Raw genomic sequence first — 26,341 nt, 5'->3', positions numbered from 1 at the left:
CAACCCCCCACTGCACTGACAGGCCCCTCCTCCCCAAACCCACTCATGGTGCTTCCTCACCCTCCTCCAGAGCAGGCCAAGAAGCCCCTTCACAGCACCCCGCCCTCAATCCCATCCCCACCCTTCATCCTGCACCCCAGCCCCCACTTCGGTCGAGCTCTCCTCCCCCTGCGTCCGGCTAAGGTAAAACGTACGTTGAGCGCCAGGCGGCTCTCCTCTCTCGCCCCATCTTATACGTCAACCTGATTTCTCTTTCTGAACGACAGCTCTGACATCTGACGCCTCCACACAAGTCTGGAAATACTCTTGCAGCAAAACCCCAACCTGGCCTAATTTAAAGCCCCTCTCCCTTCCCCACCTCATTCCCAGGACTCTGATTCATTAAGTCGGGGAGGGACACACACACACACACAACTCACTCAGACACACTAACACATTCACTCACACAAACACTCTCACACACTAATACACACGCACACACTAATACACACGTGCAAACTCACACACATACTCACACAAACACATTCACTCACACACTAATACACACGTGCACACAAAATCACACACATACTCATACACACAAACACATTCACTCACACACTAATACACACGTGCACACAAAATCACACACATACTCACACCCACTAACACATTCACTCACACACTAATACACACGTGCACACAAAATCACACACATACTCATACACACTAACACATTCACTCACACTCACACACACCCCTCACACAAACACACACACTAATTCTCATTCTCTCCCTCTCTCCCTCTCCCCGCCCCCCGCCAGGTAACTTGGGTGCTCTCTGCCAGATCTGGCCCAAGATCCTGACCACTGGTCTCGTAGAAACCCTAGAAACACAAATGTATTTTTGCCCTGAAGAATTGAAGACAATTTTAAAAAGGAAATATTCTCCCACAGTCAAGAAGAAGGACACACTCCCAAACTTACAAACTGAAGGCACGGGCCTCACATTCCCATAAACCTCACAACACAGAAGGCACCCGCACTGACAGTGTTTCTACAACTCCGTGACTGACCGGGAACTGGAAAGAAGCAAGTGTAACAGCCTGTGCCCGCGTCTATCAGGACTGCAGGCTCCTCGCGGCAAAGGTCAGCTGAGGTCTGCTGACGTGTCGCTGCCAGAAAAGCCCGGAGGGGCCCGTCTGGTGCCAGGCGCCAGCGTAACCAGACTGAATGGAGCAGGAATAGTTACTTCCAGCTGCAGGACATGCAGAGCACAGCACTACAGCAGGACGAAAGTTTTAAATTGTTGATAAAACACTGAACAATAAAATGGCCTTGACGCCTGGGCTCTATCTGTGAGCCGTCATCCATTCACTCACAAGTACACATGGCCTCTGGGACGTGCCAGGCACGGGCATGGGGACTCCGCACCGACAAGGTGGTTCCTGCTGCCAGAGCTTACTTCCAGTCGAGGAAGGCAGAAGCACTGGCTCTGACACACCAGGCGCCATCCGGTGTTAAAGGAAAATAAAACGGGGTGAGGTGGGGGGGGGGGGGGGTTTATAGAAGGTGTTAGAGGAGGCGTGGTGACACCTAAGCAGAGTCCTGAGGAGAGGGACAAGCAGGTGCCAGGTCCATGACACGATACGAAAGTCCTTACCTAAACTAAACACTGATAAACCTGCCACTCCTACCTCTGGACGTGACAGGAAGTTGACAAATTAACTTTATTTTCTCCATTCCAGGACGTTCAGTCCAACTGCTGTCTACACTGTTCTCTCTCTTTTAAAAAATATTTTTATTAATTTCATAGAGAGAGGGAGGGGGATGGAGCCCACAACCCGGGCATGTGCCCTGACTGGGAATTGAGAACCATGACCTCCTGGTTCACAGGCTGATAATCAACCACTGTGCAACACCGCCGGGCTCTACCTCTCTTAAATGAAACTTTGTTGGTACAAAAAAGCTCAATAGTAAAAAAACAAAGGAGGGTGGGGGGAGACACACAGTAAAGCCAAAGCAGGAAAAACATCAAAAAACTGTTTTAAGAAGGATCTATATATTTCCTTTTGGTCTCAGATTTTCTTTCCTAATTAATCTTTAAGTTAGAAATACTCAAGTAAGATAAAATTCCTTGATCGAAGAATCATTAGTCATGGGAAATCACTGAGCTTACTGAATATAAGAAAACCAGGCTAAATAACCAAAATTTCATTTAAGTTATTGATTAGAAATGATTAAAAAGCAAATGAAACAAACACCCCTCTCCATAGTAGGAATAATAAACATAGGTCACTGTGTTAAGTACACAGTGTCCTAGAAAACAGTGACACAGTAAAGACATTCAAGAAGATCAGTTTACATAGACAGCATATTCTAATTTTTAATCGTTTCATATATTTTCACTGAACAAATTGTCTAATTATCTGTTTCAAAGTCCTTTTTGCCAATGAAAAACCTTACAGGAAAAAAGAAATTTGATATTAACAACTACATCTTTGGGGAAATGGTTAATTCTAGAAATAAAAAGTTACAGTTATATATGTGAATTTTCTTCTTTTTAAAATAATACATATTTTTGTTGATTTCACAGAGGAAGGGAGAGGGAGAGAGAGAAACATCAATGATGAGAGAAAATCATTGATCAGCTGACTCCTGCATGCCCCACACTGGGAGTCAAGCCCGAAACCTGGACATGTGCCCTGACCAGGAATCGAGAACTATGACCCCCTGGTTCATAGGTCGATGCTCAACCATTGAGCTACACCAGCCGGGCTATATGAATGTTCAACTGCACAGGAGGCTGGCACCCCTAAGCTACACGTTGTTCAGGGGTTAACTGTAAATCAAATAAAACTTATGCCCAACAGATACATGTGGCCCTAAAAAACAAAAAAGAGAACTATAGTATCTCTTTTAATGTTTTCCCCTCGTTAAACGTATTCAGGGTTATCTGCACTGTCTTATCCACTTATTGTGTCAAAAACAGGAAAAAAGGCCATGGCCCAAATCAGAGAGATCCAATGAAGGTAGTCACTTGTTATTTTGACAAATCATTTATGTTTTCAGGTCATCTGTCACAACTGTCAAGAAAAACTCATAGGCTACCTTCCAAAAGTCCATTTTGAAGTAGAGTTGCTTAGATGATAGATTTCATTTTCCCACAGAAGCCACATTATAAATGCTGATGAGCCCCTGTAGTCTACATCCATTGGTTTTTCCTGCACATCCTCCAATATGCCCTCTGGTGACAGACAGCACCGAAATGACTTAACTTCCATTCCTGGAAAGGGAACGATCCGCCCTCGCCCAGATGCTTCCAGTGGGTGAGCCCCTTCTCGTGGGAACACGCAGCCACCAGGCTGCAGTGCCTAGTTCAGGACTGTGAGCAACTAAAATCCCAGCTCCCACACTGCACAGCGACGCTGCAGCAAACTCACAAGACACAAGATATTTTAAAGTTGACACAAGCACAGCAAAGATGGACAAATGACAGACTCCAAGGGAGCAACTGCTCTCGATGGATCTCAGTTCCAACAGCAGATGGCGCTACGCCCTTTCCCATGACATCACATCCTTACAAAGCTGGGTTTTCAGTGGTTGCTTTCATTATGAAAATCAACACGGACAGAAAATGAAGGTGGGGGGCCAGTCTGATTCTGTAGTCTGAGAAGCTGCACAGCCCATAGTTAACAACAGTGGCTTATTTAAGAATAAAATTAAAAGTTTCCTTTAATTTATGGGAATTATTACTTTTTCAAATGGCTACTAAGCTCTTAGGTCTTAGGACATAAATACTCCAGTTGTTTGGATTTCGCGACTCAGGAAATGAAACTTTAGGTATTTATTCTGGCCTGGAGCATCGTGAAAATGCTAGGGACACCGGGAGGCCAGGACTGGGAGTCACAGCATTGAGCCTGAACTCTGGAAGGGGACAGGGGGAGCCCGAGCCCAGAGGAGCAGGGAGGCACCGCCTCGCCCCCCTCCTGCACCCACAGAGCTGCTCCTCTCTCTGCTTCAGGCATGGGCTAGAAATGTGGACAATAAACTATAAATTCTCCAAAAATAGGAACTGACTCCCCCACCTTCATGTTCTTGAAACAAAACCAAACCAAACCCAAGAGGAGCTCAGGCACTCCCCCAGGAAAGGCAGCTCCGCACGCGGCCTCGAGGACGGGCCTCTCGGAGACCTGAGGTCCTCGGGGCCGCGGGGAGGCCGTGGGGAGGCTGCGGCGAGGGAGGAAGGTGCAGAGCCTGAGGGATTGGACTGGGCCCTCGGAGGAGGGCCGAGAAGGCCCAGGACGCACCTCCATGGTGTTCCGCCCAAATGCAAAGCCCAACTCTAACCCGAGGAAGCCCAGAGACCGCGTGAGGGTGTCTCCGCGATCGCGGTCATGGCCTGCACCTGCACGCTGTGCAGCTCAAGAGCGGCCGATCCGATTAAAGAACAAACGTGACCTCCAAGTGCAACACGTGGATCTGGACAGAAGGAACCACTGCAGAGGACGCTGTGGGGACAGCACCAGCGTATGGAACAGAAAACAGCCCGGCATCAGTGTTCAATGTGCTGATTTGATCACTGCACTGTGGTTACATGGAACAGGCCTGAGCTCTCAAAAAGCACAAACTGAGGTGTTCAGAGGTAAAGGGGGAAACTGATGTGAATTTTGCGATCTACCTCCTAATACATTCACGTTTGTTTTAAAATAAAGGCGGCCTTGGCATCATGATGGCAACTGGCAATGATGAAGGATGAGCGGGAACGAGGAGCACCTGCGTGGCCTCCGTGACTGCTGCGGCCCCCATGCCCTCGTTCCTGCACGCACGGCTGGAGCTGCCCCTTCAGGCAGGGAGCATGACCTCAGCCAGAGCGGCTGGCTCTTTGGTGAGCAGTGGACTGTCCCCTGCGTGAGCCTCCACAGGCCTAGGGGGACAGGAGGCATTAGACTATGACAGCAATCTGAGTGGAGGTGGCCCATGGGCAGTGGCCCACCCGCTCACTTCTCACTATGTGAGCCACATTCCCAGTCTCCTCATCTACTCTCTGGGGTCAAGCACTTCATTTTTATGGAAGTTGAACTAATCGGCCAGCAGAAAGCTAAAGACAATGAGGAGAGCTCAGCAGAGTGTCCGGGAATCACCCCATGGAGAGCGTGGAAATCCCACGGGGGGGGGGGGGGGGGGGGGGTCCTGTTGCCGGGAACCAAGTACACACAGACCTCCTCCGAACCAAGGGGGAGCCTGCCCGAACACGGCCCTCGACCCCAGGAGCCTCGACCCCAGGAGCGGGGCCAGGCCCGCACAGCATGGGTCTCCCTGAGGCACTGCTCACTGGCGCGGTCTGTGCACCGCAGGTGCTGGGCAGCACCCCTGGCCTCTACCCACAAGATGCCAGTAGCACCCCAAGTGGTGACAACCCCAAATGTCTTCAGACGCTGCCCAATGTCCCTCTGAGAACTCAGCCACTGTCTCTGCAGCCCGTCAGCAGTCAGGAGTGGGCTGTGGGTTTTTCCAACCAGAGGAGCGCGCTGTTCACACAGGCAGGCCGAGGAGCGGTGCCTGCGACAGGGAGGAAGTGGTGTCAGAGACACAAAAACAAAGAGTGACAAATGCCCAGCCATGTATCTTGTGCAACAACTACGGCCAACTTAAGTAATATTCCAGGTAATGTCGCTGATGTTAGAGCCTCACCCCAGCGGAAGCAGCCCGCGCGTGCACGTGAGCGGTGCCACCCAGCCAGCTGCTGCACGAGAGACGGGGACCCTGGCCACCGGGAGCAAACACCCAGACACTGCAGAGGTGGACTCATCTGCACTGAAGCGCCTCAAAAGAGCCCTAAAGCCTTTCTTATGGCTAAACCCCGAGTGATTAAGTCCCGACACCTTTCACACATCACTATCCTGGTAACAAAAGAGAATTTAAAAATGAACCCAAAGTTCTTCCTCCTTGTCCTCAGCAGCTCATTTAGCTTAGTCTATGTTAGCACATAACTGACGACAGAAACACTTTCAAGGAAAACAAGACACAGCATGTTTCCCGCGGAGCCGTGTTGCAGGGAGAACACTGCAGGGTATGGTCCCAGCCCTGTGACCTCGGGCCTGCTTGTCTGCTGGGGAGGGTCTAGAGCTCACAGCAGGGGTGGCCACTTATCTGCAGAGGCCCAGACAGCAAAGGCTTCATTCAGCGTTGCAGCAACCACAGATTCTACTGCTGACTCTGCTGTCCCAAAGCAGCCACAGATGACCCATGAAGGAGCGAGAGGCTGTGCTCTGACAAAACATCTGTGGACAAAAACTCAAAACCACATAACTTTCCCACGTCACAGAAAGGGATTCTTCTTTTGATTTGTTCTTCAATGATTTTTAAATGTAGAAACTACTCTTCGCTCGTGGGCTACAAAAGGACGGCAAGCTGTAGTCTGCCAACCCTGGCGTTCAGTGCAGTGCCTGGTGGATCCACAGCCGGTCACCACCTCAAAAGCCACAGGACTCCAGAACCCCTCCTCTACACCTGGGCAGCTGCTACTGGGGCCAGCAGCTGACGCCCCCACACTGTCAGCAGGTGTCTCCTCCTGCCCCCCAGTTCTGTCCCTAAACACTCGGTTCTGCAGTGGCTTCTGTGGGCATGAAGAGTATACTTAAGCAGACGCTCAGCACATCTACCTGCAGGAAATGAAGTCTTTGTGCGTTAAATCAAACGATGTCATCTTGGCAATCAAATCTGAAGACTCCATTATACAAGGTTTCCCCATCCATTTAGACTTAGGTACAATCCCACCCTTACAACCTATGTTCACCAAGAGGACACATTTCAGCGCCAGTTTCCTGTCTGCTCTCTGCATCCACAGGGCCCGTGTGTGGGGGCTGGAGGGGGGTGGGAGCATCTCCTGCACGGGACCCAGGTCTTCACCACCAGCTCAGATTCTCTCGTCTTCAGTTCTGCCAGGTTGTCAAGAGTGTTCCTGTCTAACATGACGGAAAAGTACTGTCATTTTAAAAAGCCACGTTGTAGTTGTTATGTCGACAATAATAGCATCCGTGGCATCCATTTTTTTAAATCTTTTTTTCTTGGCATCCATTCTTATACAAAAAACTAGTGAAATGGCGCAAGTGAAAAAAAGATGAATATAAGATGCTATGAAACACCATCAATAGAAATCTTTTACTTCAAAGGCAAATTTAGTCAATTACACCTCAATAAAAAAAATAAAAGGCAAATGAACTAAAACTATGAAATTTCTAGAACATGCTCATCTTAGTCATGCTAACTTTGAGAGAGCGTCATACTTTTAAATATAATTTGTTTTTATATTTCTTTTTTTTTTTAAATATATTTTATTGACTTTTTACAGAGAGGAAGGGAGAGAGACAGAGAGTCAGAAACATCGATGAGAGAGAAACATCCATCAGCTGCCTCCTGCACATCTCCCACCGGGGATGTGCCCGCAACCCAGGCACATGCCCTTGACCGGAATCGAACCTGAGACCCTTCGGTCCGCAGGCCGACGCTCTATCCACTGAGCCAAACCGGTTTCGGCTGTTTTTATATTTCTTACAAAATGAAAATGTTTTTCCTAATTATCATGATCTTGGCCAATTTCCCACCAAAAAGTATGGAGAAAATTGTATCTTACTACATGTTCCTTCCCGGACCCATCCCCAGGAGGATATCCGTGTCACAGTGAGCAGGGTAGATATTTCTTCTAGACTTTCTTTGATACAGAGATGCGTAATTTTCCACCCCCCCCCCATTACTGCATTGTGGTCATCCCAAGACAACAAAGAGCCCCTTAAAATGGGTACCAGCTGCACAGTATCCCATGAGCACCTCCATTTAACCAAACCTACTGATGACGAGTTGGATGGTCCTTCAATCATTCCACATTTACTGAGACGTACTACGTTCCAGGCACTGTTCAGAGAAAGTAAGAAAGACAAAGGTCTGTGCCTCACGGAGCTTAAATTCTAGTGACTACTGACAAGTTTTTGCTTTTATAACAAAATTTCTAATGAAGACTGTTTTTGATACTTTGTTTTTATAACTAATTTTATACTTAAGTATTCTTTTTTTTCCCCTTTGGATAAATTCTTAAAAATAAAGTTGCTGAAACAATTCATTTTAGAAATGCTTTTATACTGAGGACATTAACCCTTGATCACATGCTATATAATTCTAATATTTCCTCCAAATTGCTTGCCTTTGACTTTAGTTCAAAGGTCCTCTACCAGGTGACTTGGCTATAGATCTGCTCTGAATCTAAAGCAGATAATCTTTATGGCCTAAAGCTTCAGTGTCCTGCTCAGTAACTCCGCCCCCCGCCTCTTCAAAGGTTATAAACTATTTCCCACACACACACACCTTCCTCAAAGGTTATATAACACTAGAGGCCCAGTGTACAAAAATTGTGCACTCGGGGCAGGGGGGGCGGGGGAGGGGTCCCTCAGCCCAGATTGCGAGAGGGCGCAGGCCAGGCCGAGGAACCCCACCGGTGCAGGATCAGGGCTGGGGAGGGGCCGCAGGAGGGCCACAGGGCATGTCCAGCCCATCTTGCTCAGTTCCAATTGGCCAGACCCCAGCAGCAAGCTAACCTACAGGTTGGAGCGTCTGCCCCCTGGTGGTCAGTGCACATCAGAGCAAGGGGTTGAGCGGCCTTAGCATATCATTAGCATATTACGCTTTGATTGGTTGAACAGCCGACTGGCTGACTGGACACTTAGCATATTAGGCTTTTATTTTATAGGATTTCCCCCAATATTTTGCTAATACTTCCATGTCCTAATTTCTCCGTTTAAATCTTTAGTCCACCCAGAGCCTGTATGTGCTGTGGAATTCAGTTTTCACCTGTATTTTTCTCCAGCAGACTACCAGTGGATCCGACATCTTTTCCATTACACACCATCCATTCCCAACTGATCTAAAATGCTAACGCGGATTGGCACCCCACAGACATAGCATTACCTAGCACTCTGTCCCACCCAACCGTCTTCACATCCAGTAGAACATCCCCTCACAGCTTTCCTGTGCGGAACTGACTCCTCTCAGACGTCAATTCCTCCAAACTCAGCGAAGTCTTCAAACTATCCCAGCATCCGCCGCAGGGAAACTGCCTTCAAGCTCTGTGCTCAGGCCCACTCACGTTCTCTTTCCCTCAATACCCAAAGGTCTCGTCACAGGTCTTACAACCAACTTAAATATGTTTTGTTCTTCTCTTTACTAAAAAAATTAAAATTGTAGGCCTAACAAAGTGACATTGGGCTATTTGCCTAAGAACTAAATATATATATATATTTATATATATATATATTTCTAAAGCAGCGGTCGCCAACCTTTCGGACCTCACGGACCACCAGTGGTCCATGGACCACCGGTTGGCGACCGCTGTTCTAAAGTTCATGTCTATAGAGCAGCGATTTTCAACATTTTTCATCTCATGCCACATAAACTAGTTACTAAAATTCTGCGGCACACTGAAAAATATATACATTTTTGCTGATATGACAAAAAATAGCTATAATTTTTTAAAATGTGTTTTTATTTTTATTTTTTTTGAGAGCGAGAGGAAGGGAGAGGGATAGAGTGATAGAAACGGTGATGAGAGAGAAATATCATAGATCGGCTGCACCCTGCACGCCCCCCACTAAGGATGGAGCTCGAAATCCAGGCATGTGCCCTGACCAGGAACTGAACCAGTGACCTCTTGGTTCATGGGTAGATGCTCAACCACTGAGCAACACTGGCCAGGCAAAATAGAGATAATTTTGATTCATTCATTTCAGATGGCTATTGTATTGGCTGTTGTCCCCTTTTTATTTGACAATCTAAGGGAAAAGATGTCAGTGCCCCTTACTGAATATAAATAGTCAGGTATTACATGTTTTAAAAATTTTTGTGTGCCCTGCCAGTGTGGTTCAAGTGATTGGGTATCATCCTATGCCGCGAAAGGTTGCCGGGTGGATTCCCAGTCAGGGTACAAGGCCGGTTGGGGGTTAGGGGCTTGATCCCTGGTAGGGGGCATGCAGGAGGCAGATAATTGGTGTCTTGCTCTCACATTGATGTGTTGTTGTTTTTCTGTCTCTCTCTGCCCCTCTCCCTTCTCTCAAAAAAAAAAAAAAAGCTTAAAAAAAGATAAAAATTCTCGTGGCACACTGGTAGAAAACCACTACTATAAAGGAGTGAGTTATTTACAAAAAAGCAAACTTCTAAAGAACGTGGCTCTTGCCAGGAACCTCTGCTCCCTTGTCTGCTCTGACCACTTGTCACCAAGACACATGACTCACACCCATGACTCCGTAAGGACACAAAACAGGTCGTCACCATAAAGCAGCCCTCAGGACAAGAGCTTCATTACAGACCAGGACAGCGCCGCCAGCCCTCCCCGCCCCCCCCAGGGGTCTTTCTCTTCCTGGTGTCTCTTAGGTGGGGTCATGAGGTCGTGGACGGAGCGGCACAGGGGCAGCGGGAGCCTTCCTGTTGCCCTCCCTCCTCTGCCACCTGCACCAGGAACAGAAGCAGTGAGAGGAACCTGTTTGCCTAATCACTGGGATTCCTCACGTGGCCAGCTCCTCCTTTCCACCTTTGCCTACAGATGACCCCATTTCCCTCCAACTCTCTCCCCAGGAACGTCCCAACCTTAGAATAGGTCAGCATGTATAAAACTTCAGTTACGCAGGTTTAATTTATCAGGGATTATCTATGCTAACTGGCACCTACTTATAATGTTACTCTGTTGTAAGTCTTAAGATTCAAAAACAAAGACAGTCTTATGTTTGAAATCAAACCCCGCCCCTCCCAATCAAAGCCTCTTTCTAACCTCACCTTCCAACCCTGAAATGTCTGAGCTTAGCGGGCACTTTATGGACCCTGTCATGCACAGGACAGCTGCTGAAATTGCAATAAGGGACTATTTGCTGAAAGTGACCTGTTCAACCATTTCCCAGATACAAACAAGTGCATGAGGAGGGTCTGTCCTGTGTCCCCGTCACAGCTCTGGCTCAGCTGCAGAGAGCAGATGCTGCAGAGGGTCCACGTGGGGCCGCGAGGCCAGGGCACTAACGGCAAGGCCTGGCCGCACAGCAGGGCGGTGATGAGCAGGCCTGCGGGGAAGCGGCAGACGAGGCCCAGCTCCCTAAGGCTCAGCCGCCCATCACCCGTGTCTGTGTGTGGTCTAGGGACCAGCAACAGCAGGGACGCCTGGGGCTCCTTAGGAAAGCTGAATCGGACGGCACCGAACAAGACCCCGAACAAGACCCCGGGGCTCAGTCACATGGTCAAGTTCTGAGACCACCCAAGTCACTGCGCTGTTCCCACCCACCCTCCAACTCCCGGCCCCTCCCTCCCGAGTAAAGCTTCTGGAAGCCACATCTACACAGCTGGCCTTCTCCCCGACTCCCAGGTTTCAGCTGCGACCTGGCCTCAGGCGCTCCAGGCCACTGGCCCTGCAGCCTTCGCTCTGAGAGGAGCCTTGCATCCCTTCCCCCAAGCCTCCACGACACTCTGGGCGGCCGACACCCTACCCCCCCCCCCTTACCTTTACCGGCCGGGTGTTGCCTCCACCATGCGCGGCTCACAGCGCCCATCACAAGGCCTTCAGTGCTGCCTGTGGCTTCCAGGGTGGGCTCCAGGCCAATACACTCAGGACCAGCGTTTGGGCACCTGCCTGGCTGGTGTCCACTTTGACCTTGCAGTGTTCCAAGCACAGCTCTCGATTCCCACTGGACAGCCCACAGATCTGCCCACCCACCTGACCTCACTGCAGTGCCGACATGGCCTCCCCAGTCAGCTTCCTGTCCCACATCCCCTAAGTCCTGTCCGTCAGCACCTGGGGGGCGGGGAGGGGGCGGGGTGTCCATCTCTAGAGCCCGGATGGAAATGTCTGTCTCTGTTTATTCCCTCAGGCCCACCCTTAGCCAGGTCACCCCATTTCTCTTCAGTCTTCTCTAAATCTTGTCTCAATTTCCTCCCCAACAATCCATTCTCTAAATTCGGCAATCTAAACCATCTTTGAAAACTCACATCTTGTCACTTCCTGCTTAAAATCACCCAATGGCTTCAGAAGGAAGAAACCCACAGTGTTTTGCATAGTGTGGTAACTATAAAATGCACTGTCCACACCAGGGCAGGTCTGACCAGACAGAACCCTGCTCGAGCGACACTGTCCCGGGCAAGCGGCGGGTGACCAAGGCCTTCTCCCGGAACAAAGGGCAGCCACCCCCTCTCCAGGCGGGGCCTTTGTGACCGCTGTTCCCACCTGAAGTGCCAGGCTCCTCACCTGCCTTGTCCTTCTCGTCCTTCAGGTGCCATCTGCTGAGAAAGGCCTCCCCCCAGGGTCACGGCGCTCACCGCACGTCTGAATCTGCTTCCTCACTGGGCCTGTCCCCCAGGACAGGGGCGATCAGGAGCCAGTTCCCAGCACTCACCCCATGAGTACAGGGCCTGCTCAGAGGACAGCGCTGGCAGGCACTTGTGAAATAAATGATGCCTCGAAGGAGCTGGTTTCTGGAACCGGCTCCACAGCAACCTGGTATGAACTAGGCCTCCTAAGGCAGACGCTGCTGCAGGGAAGGTGCGGACGCTCTGCACCTCCTCCTCCAAGAGCCAGTCTGCATTTCCTCACACGTCCGCCCGGGCTGGGCCCTGTAACTGGCTTTGACCCACAGGCTCAGCAAGGAGGTGTGTCAGTCGGAGGCACCGCGTCAGGAAGCCTCGCAACTTCGGCTCCGCCCTCAAACTCAGCCCAGGAGGCCTGCGAGGCTCCCTGAGGGGAACAGAGGACCCCGCTAAAGGCCACGCAGGGGAGGCCCTCCAGGAAGGCAGCCACACCACACAGACCACAGAGGTCCCCCAGGCTGAGCCCTGCCCAGTGGCCACGGTGAACACGTGGTGACTGTTTCCAGTCACTCAGTTTGGGGTTTGTTATGCAGCAACAGGTAACTGACACAGGCCTGGGCCGCAGTCTTTAAACTGCAGAACACGTGTTAGTTCCCCACCTTGGCACGGTAGGCTCACACCTTGGCCTGGCTAAGCTGTCCTCTGACCGCATCCCTGGGGCACACCCGAGTCGTGACAACTACAAATGTCTCCAACCAGCAACCTGGGGACAAAATGCGAGAGCAGGATGCTGTGCGCCTCCGGGCGCTGGCGCTTCCCCAGGGAGGAAGGAGCTGCTCCTCCTCAGTCACTTCTGACCCCGGGGTCTGCATGTCCTTTTCCTTCGCACTGGTCCCCAAAGGACAGGCAGCGGAGTGGGCACTGGCAGCAGCCGGCACCTGGTCCTGCGAAAACTACACACAAGGACGGCACTCCTTCTCCCACAAACGCAACCAGACAGACAGAAAGAACAGAAAGTGCCTGCCCGCCTCCCAGACACTCCAACCCTGGCCACTGAGTGGGCTCCAAAGACAACAGCAAGACAGAGCAGAACTAGCCAAACCAAGATGCTTAAGTCCAGCAAGTTTAGAAACCATGCTCCTTAAAAAAGAAGAAAGTGCAGCCCTGGCCGGTTTTGCTCAGTGGATAGAGCAGTGATGGCGAACCTATGACACGCATGTCAGAGGTGACACGTGAACTCATTTTTTTGGTTGATTTTTCTTTGTTAAATGGCATTTAAATATATAAAATAAATATCAAAAATATAAGTCTTTGGTTGCAAATATCAAAAAATTCCTATATGTGACACGGCACCAGAGTTAAGTTAGGGTTTTTCAAAATGCTGACACGCCGAGCTCAAAAGGTTCGCCATCACTGGGATAGAGCATCGGCCTGTGGACTGAAGGGTCCCAGGTTCAATTCTGGTCAAGGGCATATGCCCAGGTTGCAGGCTCGATCCCCAGTTGGGGGCACGCAGGAGGCAGCCAATCAATGATTCTCTCTCATCATTGATGTTTACTCTCTCTCTCTCTCTCTCTCTCTCTCGCCCCCCTCTCCCTTCCTTTCTGAAATAATATATATATATATATATATATATATATATATATATATATATATATATATTTTTTTAATATTGCTTTTCCCTACTAGGAACCAAGCCCGCAACCCAGGCATGTGCCCCTGACCAGAAGCAAACCAGTGACCTCTTGGTTCATGGGTCAACTCTCAATCACTGAACCACACTGGCCAGGCTCCCTTCTTTTTTTTTAATCTTCATCCAAGGATATGTTTTTATTCATTTTAGAAAGAGAAGAAGGAGAAGAGAGAGGGGAAAAACATCGATCAGTCACCTCCTGCATGTGCCCCAACTGGGGTGACTGGGGATCCTGCCTGACCAGGAATTGAACCCCAACCTTTTGGTGTACCTACCGGATGATGCTCCAACCAACTGAGCCACCCGGCCAGGGCCCTTTCTTTTAAAGTATACATGTATCATGTTTGATAAACACCCCAAGATTTACACAATATAGTAGAGGTTCCTAACCTCGGTTATGCAGCGGCTGCTAAGTAGAAGTTCTGAGTAGATTTTAATTTCCTAAATTCTCATCCCTCTTGTATGGAAACTTCCCCTCAGACCTCCCAAATCTCTTCTGATGACAACCCAGATACTCAGGCTAGAACTGTGCTACCCAGTATAATAGTTATTAGCCACATGTGTTCTTAAAAAACTAATTGTATTAAAACTTAATAAAACTAAAAAGTCAGTGCCTTAGTCACACGAGTCCCATTTCAAGTGCTCAATGCAGCTAGTGGCCGCCATATTGAACAATGCAGAATATAAAATATTCCTATCACTAAAAAAGTCTACTATACAGGCTGATCTAAAATAAAGGAATGACAGCTCTGGCTGGTGTGGCTCAGTTGATTGGAGTGTCGTCCCATGCACTGGGGGGTCATGGGTTCAATTCCTGGTCAGAGCATGTACCTAGGTTTCGTGTTCAATCCCCAGTTGGGGTGTGTATGGGAGAAAGCCAATGGATGTATCTCTCACACACATGTTTCTCTCTCTCCTTTCCTCCCTCCCTCTCTAAAATCAATTTTAAAAATAAAGAGGAAGAAAAAGAAAAAAGCTTTTTAATTGGGATAAGGGAATTTACCATCTCCAAGAGTGGATTTTTCGCTCTTCTGCACTCCAATGCATACCATATCATTTAAGAAATTAACACAGAAAAAAAAGAGAAATTAATATAGAGTGAAAAGGTGTATTTGTTATATAATTGCACACTATTAGGTTTTTAGTCACTATACAAACAACAGAAGATGCGTCCCTAAAAGGGTGCTCAGCTGTTACAAAGAATTGTTCACCGCTGACGTGAGCCTCCAAGCCGCCATCCTGTTTGGTGAGAGTCAGCTCTGTCCGAGGCCATGGGCCCAGCCCCTCAGAGCTGAAGGGTTAGGACTAAGTGCAGCTACTGGGCAGCTCAGCTCGCTCCCTGAGTGTCAGGTGGTAAATGATGGCAGACCTGTGTGGTCACTTCCTGTCTTTTAGGAACAGGTAAAGCAGGCATGATGGGCACTTACTGATTGACAAGCACATTTTAAATGCCTGCCATTCAGTGTTAGACACCACGATCCCATCGATTCCCAGAAAACGTCCCCCCTCTCCCTTCTCATCTCTGGGTCTAGAGCAGCCACCCCCACGCCCACAAGCCATCAGTGGAGTGAACAGCTCAACCAATCGCCCTCCTGTCCATGCTCAGGAGAACTGCCCAGAAGCGCGTTCGGTTCCTCGTCCTGTGGCACTTCTCCAACCCCTCCCCCACCCGTCCTGAGCTTCCTGATGGACACTCTCAGGTCTGACTCAGGTCGGAGAACCAACCCTGCCCACATGAGCAGCCCACCTGGTGTGCCCTCTGCTTCCCACCTGGCTGGTCAGGGAGAGCCAGAGACGAGGCCTCACAACTGGGCAACTACAGTGTGAGGTGAATTCCATCAAGTCAGTAACCGTGGCCAAGCAACACGGCCAAGAGCAGAGGGGTGACCAGATAAAGCCTCTTGGAGGAGGTGACATTCAAGCTGAGGCCTAAAGGACTGAGGACTCAATGGTGTAAACAGCAACAGGTGGACAGATGGACAGACAGGAGTCTGGAGGTCAGAAAGGCTGGGGTGGAGACATAAACTTGAAGTCACCAAAACTACCGGTAAAGAGCATTCACACAGACAAGAACTGACGGCGACAGACAGGATCACCTAAGGAGAGCCCAAGGCAGAGAGGCACAGACGACCCCTGCAGGGACACCAAGGACAAGCAACGCGCAGCAGGAGGACCAGGAACCAAGGGGAGCGTGCTTCAGGGAGGTGGATGGTCATCAGTTGAGTCCAATGCCAATGGGCAGACTGTGCTGAAAACAGAAAGAAAAGAGAAAACTTCTCCGAGAGCTCTCTTCCCTGGAAATCAGAAGCCGAGGCCCTTCCAGCCGAGAAGGAGAGGAGATGGGCAGCCTCTCAGAGGGCTTTCCGACCCCACAATGACCCGGAGAGCCCAGCCCGACGCCTACATTGGTGCTGAGACACTGGATCCTCACAAGGCAACTCCCTGTTCTAAGTTTACTCAGTGGCTCCTTCAACCTGCGACTGAGACCTCCTTTTCACAAGCTTGGGGTGAAGGGGGGAGCATGGGAGACAGTTAGGGTCACAAGGACAGGGCCAAGGATAAATGAAGCGCTGGGCACTGCAGTGGGTTGAATAGTGTCCCCTGAAAATTCTTATCCACCTGGAACATGTGAATGTGACTTTCTTTGGAAAAGGGTCTTTGCAGGTGTAATTCGTTAACTTAGAAGGAGGTCCTGCTGGGTTCAGGTGGGTCCCCATAGAACGGAGAGGGGAAGGCCACGTGATGAGAGGCAGAGAGGCATCAGGGGGAGCGCCCGCCAGCACCTCGACCTCGAGGTCCAGCCTCCGGGACGGAGGACGAGGTCCTGCTGTTTTAGCCACTCGGTTTCTGGTCATTTGTGACAGCATCCACAGGAAACAACAGGGTAACACTTCAGAGACAAGCAGAAGCAGCCCTGCGAACCTAACACAGCGACCACAAAGACCGGACCACAGGCCTGGGTGGCTGGGAAGCATGAGGAGAGGAGGAAGCAGGGCTGTAGGGGACACACAGTGGTACCAGAGCTAACCTCTCAGTTCTTGCGCACGCTGAGCCTGAGGGTAAGCATTTTATGGGCACCCTCTCTTGTAACCCTCACCACCACCCCGAGATGAGCAAACTGGGCTAGAGGCATTAAATCACGTGCTCAAGGCCTCAAAGCCGAGCACTGGCAGAACAGGAAGTCCAGCATGTGGGCATGGCCGACGACAGGCAGAAGGCAGCACTCGCATGCACAGTAGTCACTGACGATGGCTGACATCCAGAAATAGACATAGCACGGAACAAAGCAGGAAAAGTAGAACTGGAAACCCTGTAGATACAGTGTGATCCCCAACGTGGGGGGATATTTTCTGCACACATGTACTCAAACGATACAAAAGACAAAAGGAAAACACAGAGTCCTACGTGGTTACTTCCTGAAAAGGAAGTTAGACATTTTCCCCTTACTCTTATATTCCTAATTTTCTAAAACATTTTTATTATTAAAATGCAAAAGTTGAAGATAAAAACAGAGACAATATAGCAGTTTCATTGAAGAGGACATCTTTCTAGAACCACAGTGTGGCTCAGGGGGAACAGGAACAAGGGCCTCAAAGAGTGAGAACAAGACAGACGGGGGGATTGAGGCAATGGAAGCAGATACCTGTGCAGGGAGTTCAATTTTGGGGGGCGGGGGAGGAAGTTATATAAGCCTGTGTGCAGGCAGAAGAGGAGCCCCCGAGGAAGAACTACAGGTGGAATGGTTGGTAAGTATGTTCTCACGTTGAGACGACTCCTTTAACAAGAGAGGAAGGAGGCAGGTGCAGACCGAAGTCTAGATGGAAGGAGGGGAGGCCAGCTGGTGCTGGAAGGTCCACTGTGTGATAATAAGAGCACAGGCCCTGGAGGCAAACAACTCAAGTTCAAACACGGGTTCCAGGATTCCTGACCGTGACCTTGCTAATTACCTAATCTTCCTGCCAGGTTAGCTCTGTGAAACGGGGCTAGCGTGGCACCTGCCTCCGAGTGGAGTGTGGACCACACAGGAATCACACAACATCCTCACCATGGTGCCTGGCACAGCAAGCCCCTCACACACACGAGCTAACAGCACTGGGATCAACAGGCCCAAGTGCAAGTTCATCGAATGCCACGGGAATGCCAGCTAGAGGGCCCAGTCTGAACGAACTGATTCCAACCGGCAAACCTTGAGGTGCTCTCCCAACAACTCTGTACATAGAAAGCCTATGCCAAGGGGAGCAGCATCAACTCCCAGCACAGCCCTGCCTGCGGCTTCTCTCTCTGCCCAGAGAACGACTACCTGGCTCACCCTCTTCCCTCCTCCTGCCCTCTGCTCAAATGCTCCCCCCCCCCTTTTAAATGAAGCCCCAGCCATCTCCATGGCCCACTGGGCCTTCCTTTTGAGCACCGCCCGTCCCCCCACCTGAGCTGACGCTCCTCCCCCAGGGCAGCGGGGTCCCGTGGCCGTCACCAGCTGCTCCCGGCACAGCCGGGCCTAGAAGAAGCGTTGCATTGAAGGTACCCTGCCCCTTCATAGGATCCTTTCTCTGAGCAGCTGACAAAGCTCAAGCTGTCCCTGTGAGAGCAAATGGAACAGAGCCTCTTTCGAAGACACATGCCCTGCCCTGCCCTGCCCTGCACCCCTTTCCTTCCCAGCTTCCCTGCACCCCACTGTGGATCGGGGGCCTCGGGGAACCTTGACCACCGCGCTCCTCAGTCTACCTCGGACTCTCAGCCACACTTGCTACCCTGACCATTCTCTCCCCGACACCCCAGAAGCCTCTCTGCCTGTAGGCTCTGGCCTACGCTCTGGTGTCCGTCCACCCTCGGGTCCCGTCTTCATGAGCTTCTCTTCCTCTGCTGCCGTCCTGGGCTGTGGCAAGGCCTCTTCTCAAGCTACACCAATAGGTCTCCAACCTTTAGAGACTCTCGGGTTCCTCTCCCAGGAAAGGGACAGTCCTGCGACGCTACAGCTGCACCGGGGAGGGGAGGAGCCACACGCAGGGCGCAGTCTCCCGCTGCGGGACCCTCAGTCCCTGCAGGCACCCTGGACCGAGGCCTTGACGTGCCCTGGCCGGGTCACCCACCACATGTTCTCCAATCAGGGCCGCTCAGATAGCGTGGTCTCGGGCCTTTACCTGAACTACTGAGGATCCTGGGCTTTTGTGCAGCAGTTCTCAACCTGTGGGTCGCGACCCCTTTGGCGGCTGAACGACCCTTTCATAGGGGTCGCCTAAGACCACCCTGCATATCAGATATTTACATGACGATTCATAACAGTAGCAACATGACAGTTATGAAGTAGCAACGGAAATAATTGTATGGTTGGGTCACAACATGAGGAACTGTATTTAAAGGGCCAGAAGGTTGAGAACCACTGGTTTATAGGCTTTTATCTGTGGATATCCACTCCATCAGAAATGGAAAGAGGCATTCTGAAATTGTCTAATAAGCCCGTTACATGTTACCATACAGAACATTTTTACAAAATAACGAGAAAAAGAACTGGGTGGGAAGAGCGGCGATGCTACATGTTAGCACACTCTGCCGGCCTCCGGAGGAGAGCAGGACCTCACTTCTGCTTCTGCGTGACCTGTCACTCGTGTTTTGGTTGAAGTTCACGAGGAAAATGCAGCCTCACAGACAGGGTGTCGGAAAAGGCCGGCGATTTCATCAGCCTTTCCAGGAAGAGTGGAGTTTCCTAAAGGCAGTCCTGCCGGGAACCTGAACGATGTCACCTTTTCGTTCGGTACGTGGCCCTCTACGGTCCACCCCATTCTTGCGCTCTGAACGATCTTTTACCTACTTGTGAGCGAGTAGCATCACACACAGGCAACTTGGAAAACCCCAGTTCACTTGGTTAAGCAGATCTTCCAAATGTGGACACATTTCATTACGTAATGTGAACAAGAAGCCTTTCGGTAGCCTTCCCACCTATCGCCTAAGAAAGCTCTTAAGCTCACAGCAGAATCATGCTTTCCCAAATTCGATTTTCCATTTGAAAGCTCCAATTTCAACACTGCTAACAACACTGCTAGTCATTCTCCTTGAAGGAGCTGGTTGGCTTTGTTCTTTTTGAAGAAAACACCTGCCAATACCCTGTGTAAACAGCCATCATTTTGTCCGCTGTCCCCGCAACTCTGAACCCAGGGCATGCTGGCCCCGAGACTCAGTTGCATCAGAGGTTTGGGCGCACTTCCCATTCCGTCTCCCAGACAAGCAGGAGGATGGGACTCGCTGCCGTTGATTCCAAGAATTCTGATTATTTCATCAGGACATTGACCTAAACTGGGTTCTTTTACCACGAGTTCCTGGTGGTGAAGAAGACTAAGCTACGGTAACTGCTGTGCCTGGTTAGACCACAGCCCTTTCACCCACCGCTGGGTTCCGCCCATGAAGCAAACACCATCTTCACGTGACTCTGAAAGGAGCTGGGACCTACTGGACCCCTGCGCCCCCAGGAGTACACTGCTCACGTTTTGATTGACTTCTTGCTCTCAGCGGTGGCTCCTCCCAAGACGTCAATCACCACCTGAACGGACAGCTCGGAAAGGCCCGCCTCCACCAGGTGGCTCCTGCAGAGCACCACACTCCCGCGCACACCGTCAGTGATTCCAGACTATTTGCTGTGCGTCCTGCCTCGGGGCTGGTACCCCTGCAGTGAAGCCATGCCTGTCCCACGGAGCTCAGAAGGAGCAGGGAGGTCAAGCTAAGGGCGGGAAGGTAGATGGTGGAGGTTAATGAGTGAGAACGCCCTGGGGAGGGCTGTCTGAAGGACTCTGGGGGGGAGGGGGAGGAGCCAGTGCAAGGACTGACGCACCCTGGATGCATGGGGTGGGACCGCCTCCTCAAATCCTCACACGCAATATGCATAAATGTTCATCTCCCACCAAATGCAAAACAGCCACCCAGATGCCCAGGACAGAAACCTGGGGTCACTGCTCCTTCCGCACCTTCCGTTCAGCCACCGCGGTACCACCTGCCCAGACCCCTTCCTTCACACCGGCACGGGCATGGGCCAAGCTCAAGCTCCACGTGATGGTCCTGACAGGTCAATCTCCTCCTCCTCCTGGTCAGGCCTCACAGAGCGAGCCCTCAGGAGCAAGTGCCAAGTCTGCCCAAGGCTCTGACCTGTCAACGCCACTCAGGCTCCACCCTGCAGAGCCCGCCCCTGGACGCGCCTCCACGCGACGGACAGTGCTGAGTGCCTCTCACCCACTCCACGCTGCTTGGGGGCTGGGGAGCAGGGGTGACGGGAACCAACTGGCTGCTGCATGAAAACACTGAGACGTCTGCATGAAAACACTGAGACGTCTCCTCGGCCCGACGCACTCCTTCCTCCCCGCCAGCTCCCACCTCCTGCCAGTCAGGCTCCAGCTGAGCCACCCACCGGCCTCTGCTCCTCTAGGAAGTCGGCGCTCAGCCTGACCAGGTGAGCTGCCCTGTGACCCACTAGCCTTGCCCTTCTTCCTGCCTGGCAGGCTCCCCATTAAACAAACGCAGTAAGGCCCTGGGCGGCGCCCCTTCTATGACCATTTATAGCCTCAGCACCGAGCAGAGAAAGTGCTGAATAAGCCTATTTTTTAAAACTTTATTGTTGGAAGTTTTGCATATGTCCCCTTTTTTCCCTCTTTTACCCCTTCCGGCCCACCCCGCTGAATAAGCATTTCTTAAACAAACTTCCAGTCACAGCATTTGAGAATACGTGAACAATATTTCGTTATCTTGTCACTAGTTGTCAAATGAAGAAATGCCAAGAAAATTACAATAGCCAAGATTTGGAAGCAGCCCAAGTGCATTAGCTGAGTGGATAAAAAGGCTGTGGTACATTTACACAGTGGAATACTACTCGGCCACAAAAAGAAGGAAATCTTACCCTTTGCGACAGCTTGGATGGGCCTGGAGAGTATCATGCTAAGCAAGCCAGACAGAGAAAGACAAGCACCGTATGATTTCATGTATATGTGGAATCTAATGAACAAAAGAAACTAACAAACAAAACAGAAGCAGACTCCTAGAGACAGAGAACAGACTGACAGCTGTCAGGGAGGTTTGGGGGCTGGTGACAAAGGTGAAGGGATTAAGCAAAAAACAACTCACAAAGACAAACATCCGTATAGTGATGACCAGAGGAAAAGCGGTAGAGGAGGAAGAGGGGAAGGGGGAATAAATGGTGATGGAAGAAGACTTGGCTTAGGGCAGTAAAAAGAAAGATGCATAAAAAAGTTTTGTGAAGCTGAAACCGGTTTGGCTCAGTGGATAGAGCGTCGGCCTGCGGACTGAAGGGTCCCAGGTTCGATTCCGGTCAAGGGCATGTACCTGGGTTGCGGGCACATCCCCAGTAGGAGATGTGCAGGAGGCAGCTGATCGACGTTTCTAGCTCTCTATCTCTCTCCCTTCCTGTCTGTAAAAAAATCAATAAAATACATTAAAAAAAGTTTTGTGAAATCAAAAAAATTCAGCATCATACAAGGGGAGGTGAAATCACTAGAAAATAAATAATTTTACTAATTTTCAAAATGAATTAGAGCAGAGGTCCTCAAACTATTTAAACAGGGGGCCAGTTCACTGTCCCTCAGACCGTTGGAGGGCCGGACTATAGTTTAAAAAAAAAACTATGAACAAATTCCTACGCACACAGCGGCGGCAAAAACACCCGGCGGGCCGGATAAATGTTTTCGGCGGGCCGCAGTTTGAGGACCCCTGAATTAGAGGATCAAAATTATCATAAGAAGATAAAGAAAGCCTTTCAAGCCCTAGTTGGTTTGGCTCAGTGGATAGATAGAGCTACGGTCTGCGGACTGAAGGGTCCCTGGTTCAATTTCCTGTCAGGGCACATGCCTGGGTTGTGGGCTCGATCCCCAGTAGGGGGCATGCAGGAGGCAGCCGATCCATGATTCTCTCTCACCACTGATGTTTCTATCTCTCTCCCTCTCCCTTCCTCTCTGAAATCAATAAAAATATGTTTAAAAACACACACACAAAATGCAGTGTGGCTATGCAAGAAAGAAAAAGAAAAGTAGAAAGAAAAGAAAAGAAAGGAAAGAAAGGAAGGAAGGAAGGAAGGAAGGAAGGAAGGAAGGAAGGAAGGAAGGAAGGAAGGAAGATAGAAAAGAAAAGAGAAGAGAAGAGAAGAGAAGAGAAGAGAAGAGAGAGAAGAGAAGAGAAGAGAAGAGAAGAGAAGAGAAGAGAAGAGAAGAGAAGAGAAAAGAAAGATGCGAGCAAAGACCAGGAGAAAGGGGGGTCACTAAGTGACCATATACGTCCGCCCTGAAGTAACTGACCGCCCTGGAACCGTTAGGAAGAAAGAACACACAGTCTGCAGGAAGCTGCCTTCGCATGACATCAGCTACATAGCACAGTGAGAGCAGGACCACCGCTTGCACCGGGCACCGTGGACCGGGCACTGGTCTGAGTGCTCACACGCACCACCCAGGAAGGAGGTGCTGGCCTGCCTGACGTACAGATGGGGAGACAGACGAAGATGTCTTTTTAAACACACCCAACCAGCGAGTTACAGAACTGGGTTCTAGCTCAGGCACTCCCAGGCCTGGCAGAGACGAGTGGATCTCTCCCGCCCTAGAATTCAGAAATTATTTTTAAGTTCCTCCAACAATGTTTTAGAGACCTAATGGAGAGGCTTTAACACTCTCTTGTCTAATTAGAAAGTGTACGGAATTTTCAAGCTGTCGTTTATTAACTACAGTGTCTATAACCTCACTGGGAATATATGTTATAATTGCCTCAGGACTGACACAGGAGACACATAGATACACATAAACGCACAATTACCCAAAGTAAACAAGACTATGCTCAACCAATGCCCTTAGTATTCCAGTCCTGACAGGTTAAAGAAAATATACATAGTATATTCCCCCTCGATAAAGGCATCATTAGGCTTGGAGAGCTAATTATTAAACCATAATAACCTTTTACCAAAGGCAATATAGGTTTAACTGGATAACATCTCTCTTTTTGTTAATCCTCACCTGAGGATATGCTTTTTTTTTTATTGATTTTAGAGATTGAGGAAGGGAGAGAGAGAAACATCGATCAGTTGCCTCCCCTGACTAGGAATCGAACCCGCAACCTTTTTGGCACAGGAACAATGCTCCCACCAACTGAACCACCCAGCCAGAGCTGGATAATATCTTAAGAATTACATTAGCCCGGCGGGCATCTCAGTGGTTGAGGGTCAACCTATGAACCAGAGGTCAGTGTTCGATTCCTGGGCAGGGCACATGCCTAGGTCAGTGATGGCGAACCTTTTGAGCTCGGCGTGTCAGCATTTTGAAAAACCCTAACTTAACTCTGGTGCCGTGTCACATATAGAAATTTTTTGATATTTGCAACCATAGTAAAACAAAGATTTATATTTTTGATATTTATTTTATATATTTAAATGCCATTTAACAAAGAAAAATCAACCAAAAAAATGAGTTCGCGTATCAGAGTGTCATAGATTCGCCATCACTGGCCTAGGTTGTGGGCTCAATCCCCAGTGTGGGGCATGCAGGAGGCAACCAATCAATGATTCTTTCTCATCATTGATGTTTCTATCTCCCACTCCCTTCCTCTCTGAAATCAATTTTTAAAAAATACTAAAAAGTAAAAGAGAATTACCTTAGCCCTAGCTGGATAGTTCAGTTGTTTGGAGCATCATCCCAATACACCAGAGAACAGGCCAAACGTTTTTAAAAAGCTCTCAGCGCCCCGTTAATCCACTGACCAACTCAAACGGCTACAACTGCCGGGTTCTTAAATGAGCGTCTGGAACCAAACTCACAGCTTTAAGAAGAAGTGGTACCTGGGATGGTGAACATAGGACACAATATGCAGGTGCTGCATTACAGAATTAATTGTACACCTGAACCCTACAAGCAGTAACCAATGACACCCCAATAAAACCAATAAAAAAGAAAAAAAAAAGTGGTACTCCGTTCCTTTTGCAGAACAGTCGATGAGATGTCCCAGTACTCAATATATACACTTCTCCACAAAGGTTTGGACAGTTTCCTTCTTTCAATACTGCTACACATTCAGTTTTGTAAATTACTTCTCTGATCTCGGTTTGAATTTAAGTTTTTTATCCCCTCATTTTATGTTCACAAAACCAAACATTTAGTTGAACTGTCGACTTCTTAATTTCTCGAACCACTCTGATCTCGAAAGCAAACCTGAACTCGGAATTTACACCACGGCTGAAAAATTCTAAAACCTTGTGCTCAATGCCTCCCAGACTTACACTAAATAGGGGTTTCAGAGTAATACGGCATGCCATATGGCAAGCCCAGATAATAAAATTGAGACTGTCTATTACCAATCCACTAATGCTAAGAGCCAGAGTGTACACAGCAAGAATTTAATCCAATTCAGAGACCCACATGAGCCAAATCTTTTGGCCAGAGAAAAAAACAATCCAATTAATAAACCACAGTACATGCCAATGCTGCACACCAAAATAAAATCAATGTTATTCACTAAAGTATTAGCTGCAAAGCCAACTGATGGTGGACAAGTCTGCAGATATCCTGAAGACCTTTCCCAAAGATATTTGAGGAAATATAACTTTCCCAATCAAATCAGTGAATAAAAGACAATCAAAGTGACTAGGCATGAAAAAGATTTTTTTTAAATATATTTTTACTGATTTCAGAGGAAGGGAGCCAGAGAGAGATTGAGAGAGAATCATTGACCGGCTGCCTCCTGCACGCCCCCACTGGGGACCGAGCCCCATGTGCCTGACCTGGAACCAAACCGTGACCTTCTGGTTCATAGGTCAACGTTCAACTACTGAGCCACAGCCCGAGGACATTTTTTCCACTGATTTTTAAAGAAAGTGGAAAGGAGAGGAAGAGAGAGAGAGAGAGAGAGAGAGAGAGAGAGAGCGCTCCATGTGAGAGGCACACAGACTGGCTGCCTCCACAGGCGGACGACAGGCCCAGGCCCCTGCCCAGGAACGAACCCGGGACCAGGGCCCGCAGCAGGGCGATGGGCACCCACAACGGGGGTGCGGGCTGCGCGAACCCCCCAGCAGGGAGGGCTGCGGGCGCCGGGCACAGCCTCGAAGGAAACGGGCAGCCAAGGGCCCGGGACAGCAGCGGCGCTGAAGGTGCAGCCCCGGAAGGACAGGGCCGGGCTCGGCAGCTCCGACTCTGCAGGGAGATCAGCAGAAGCTGCCACCAGTTCGGGCCGAGGCTCTCACCCACCGCCACCAGCCCAGGCTCAGGGGGAGCAAAAAAGGAACTGCCCGCCGCTCTGGGCACAGGCACCGGCCGGGAGGACCGGACAGACCCTGCCGATCTCCCCGGAATCCAGACAAACCTGCCTTCCAGATAAA

At 49.9% G+C, this 26,341-nt stretch overlaps 1 protein-coding gene across 2 annotated transcripts in view; it reads right to left on the bottom strand.

Moving 5' to 3' along the window:
- GNB1 (G protein subunit beta 1) overlaps nt 1–20,496 on the bottom strand; it is a 52,371-nt gene extending 31,875 nt beyond the window's left edge. For both annotated transcript variants that reach the window (XM_006107501.3, XM_023748247.1), the window contains exon 1: nt 20,478–20,496. The gene's annotated coding sequence lies outside the window, so the exon portion shown is untranslated. The remainder of the gene's footprint in view (nt 1–20,477) is intronic.
- Nucleotides 20,497–26,341: the final 5,845 nt, after the last annotated feature.

Source organism: Myotis lucifugus, unplaced genomic scaffold (genome assembly GCF_000147115.1).
Source record: "Myotis lucifugus unplaced genomic scaffold, Myoluc2.0 scaffold_1225, whole genome shotgun sequence".
NCBI lineage: Eukaryota > Metazoa > Chordata > Mammalia > Chiroptera > Vespertilionidae > Myotis > Myotis lucifugus.
The sequence above is the reverse complement of the archived record's forward strand: the minus strand, read 5'-3'. Positions and strand labels throughout refer to the sequence as shown.